Source organism: Orycteropus afer, unplaced genomic scaffold (genome assembly GCF_000298275.1).
Source record: "Orycteropus afer afer isolate SDZICR_OR568_19922 unplaced genomic scaffold, OryAfe1.0 scaffold01662, whole genome shotgun sequence".
Classification (NCBI taxonomy): Eukaryota; Metazoa; Chordata; class Mammalia; order Tubulidentata; family Orycteropodidae; genus Orycteropus; species Orycteropus afer.
In genome coordinates this window covers 58,976-62,237 of record NW_006923249.1, presented here as the reverse complement: position 1 = coordinate 62,237, position 3,262 = coordinate 58,976, and the positions used below count along the sequence as shown (strand labels likewise).

The window sequence follows — 3,262 nt, the reverse complement described above, 5'->3', positions numbered from 1 at the left end:
GTCAAGTGCTTTAGCCACTATGCTACCAGAGTATCCATTTAGGATATGTAAATCACCTTTGATTTTATGTAACTTAATGATAGTATGTATACTTGGGATTATCACTCAAAGAATGACATCTGAAATTTCTCTTTCTTAGAACACACTGAGTATTTAGATAACATATACATCTGTTGTGATTTCATGTACCAGAATTGGAAAAACGGGACATTATATTCCCCTTCAGGGCAGGTACTGACCACTCTCCAATGTTGCAATGCAGAGTATTTTTTGATAAAACAGTTGGGAAATAATGTACATGATTTTTTTTCTCTGTTGACAAGGTATTGAAAAAATATTTTCTTCCTTGTAACACAAAGTATAATTGCATAAGTTGTAAAAGTGCACTAGAATAGAGAAATGGTACATTCCTTCCTCCATGTTGTTGTTGTTGTTATGTGCTGTTGAGTAGGCCCTGACTCATAGCGATTCTTCCTTGGGTTTCCGAGGCAGTATCGCTACAGAAGTAGGATTGCCCAATCTTCCCTCCAAGGAGTGACTGGTGGGTTTGAACTACCAGCCTTCTGGTTAGCGGTCAAGTGCCTTAGGCACTATGCTACCAGAGCTCCCAAAGTGACACCTCCGCCTGAACAGGGACTTGAACCCTGGACCTCAGATTAAAAGACTGATGCTCTACCGACTGAGCTATCTGGGCTCACCCTTCCTCCATAGGGAAATCTATTTTAAACTTTCCTATACTTGCCACCCCCAAAAAAATTTTATGTTAATTACAAATCTCTTTGAACCTTAGGTACTGTAATCAGAGAAACTGAACATTGCTTTTTAATTTTGAAAATATGTTGGGAAGTGATGTCCAAGTAACACAAAATATAACTTGATATTATGTCGGACCCACTTCCTTTCTTCTACTTCCTCAGGAGAATCTGTATGCTATTTTCAACAGAGAATGAACTGCTTCTTTTAGCACCAGATGTATTTTGATCAGGAATAAAATTGTAAATACATGCACTCAGAACAGAAAATGATATTTTCTTTTTCCAATCAGAAAATGCATTGTGAGCTTCCTCATATTTGTAAAACAAATAGTTTTTCTATCATATGTCATATTCTTTGAATCTTCTATTATGAATAGGAGAACTTTCAAATATATTAATCACTCAGAAATTGGAAGTTTTGTACTAAAAGTAACACAATATCTGTTTTCTAAATAAGATACTGTTTATAGATTTCATGCACCTGAAATACAGAGTAAGTACACTGTTTTCTATTCAAAGGAGAGGCGAGGAAATATCCTGTTTTTGAAATCAAATGTATAAGATTGTAATGTGTTAAAATCCTTCAATTTCATGTATTTAAATTAGAAGAGGAGTACAAAGTTTTCCCATTTAAAGGATAATTTGGGAATTAACACATTCTTGTGACAAGACTTTAAAACGGAGATCATGACCAAATATTTAATTTAATATATTTGATTGAGAGAAAATGTACATAGGTTTCTAATTCAGAGAAATCATTGGAAGTTTGCAATCCTTGTAAAACAAAATGTATTTTGATATCAAGTAAAATACCTTTTAGTTCTAGGAACTAGAATGCGAAAGAATTTTTTTGATTACTAATTCAAGGATTGAAGTAGGAACCTTGCCATTCCTGTAACACAAAGTGTCCTTTTAAGATATGTAAATCATCTTTGGTTTTACGTAATTGAATGATAGAATAGATGATGATGATGATGATGATGATGATGATGATGATTTGGGTGAAATTTTACAGAGCAAATTCATTTTCCATACAGCAGTTCACATACACTTTGTTTCATGACATTGACTGCAATTTACCACAATGCAACAGCTTCCCTTCCACTTCCTCCCCATAGTTACCTCTTCCATGTGTCCTTCCCTCCATGCAATCCTGCCTCCTGAGCTTTGTCCCTGTGCATACACAGCTCTTCTATTCTCCTTTGATATTTCTCTCCAAGGAGTGTATCTACCTAGTGTAAATGTTCACCTCATATGTCTGTCTTTTATTTGGCTGGAAGCCACAGGCATGGTTTCAATTTCAGACCTGAAAGGCAGCTAGGTGCCATAATCTCAGTGGATCCATCAGGCTCTATTAGACCAGCAAACCTGGTTCTCTTTTTTTTTTTCTCAAATTACTTTGAATTTTGTTCTACATTATTCTGCCACTTTATTCAGGTTCTCCTACATAGATTCTCCTCCAAGTGGTTGACAGTGGTAGTCGGGCACAATCTAGTTCTGGTCTCACAGTCATATAGGCTGAGGATGACATATGTACCAGTCACATGGACGAATTGTTTTCATAGATCTTTGGTTTTCTTCATTCTCCTTTGCTCTGGACAAGGAGAGACACATCATTGCATCTAGATGGCTGCTTGCAAGCTTTTAAGATCCGAGTTGCTATTCACCAAAAGTAGGAAGTGGAGCAATGTTTTGTGTAGTATGTTATGCCAGTTGAGCTTGATGTCCCCTGTGACTATGGTCCTGAGCCCACAGGGCCAACTACCCACTCCCTCTGGGTAGCTGACTGTGGCCAAGAAGTGACTTACAACCTTGTCCCTTGTCAGCTCTCCTATACACCTTGGGATTCTTACAGAACATAGCAATAGTTTTGTAGAAACATTGTCTGCCAATCCTATACATGATCTTGGGCACAGTCCACCCTGCATAGACATACTTAATAATTCAGCCTGTCCACCCATCTATCCACCCATGTAGCCGTGTTTACCTTCATTGACAGCATAGCACTGCATGTACAAAAGGGTTCATCTTTGTGGTCTGTACCTCCCATGTATTTCTCTATGTCTTCCTCTTCATCAATGCCACAATATTTATCATTCACATTTAAATGGTAGAATGCATTCTTGGATTTATTACTCAGAGAACAAAATGGGAAACTTCTCTTTCTTGAAACACACTGTGTATTTATATAATAAGTACCTATGCTGTGATTTCATGTACAAGAATGGGAGAAATGAGACAGTATTTGCCCCTACAGAGAAGGTATTAACCACTCTCCAATGACTTCAACACAGAGTGTTCTTTGATAATTTATAAAACACTTGTTGATCTTTTCACACCATTGAGAAAAATTGGGCAATATTTTATCACATTGTAAATGAATGATTAGCTTTCTTCTCCAAATAGCAAATGTATACTTGCTGGAACTCATATGGTAGAATTTTGCAAGACCAACAACTTGTTCATTGCAAACACCTTTTTTCAACAACACAAATGGAGGCTGTACA

The 3,262-nt window shown here is 36.8% G+C and overlaps 1 non-coding gene across 1 annotated transcript; it reads right to left on the bottom strand.

The window, feature by feature from the left end:
• Nucleotides 1–622: 622 nt before the first annotated feature.
• On the bottom strand, nucleotides 623–694 carry TRNAK-UUU. The gene has a single exon. It is a non-coding gene; the product is annotated as a tRNA-Lys (tRNA).
• Nucleotides 695–3,262: the final 2,568 nt, after the last annotated feature.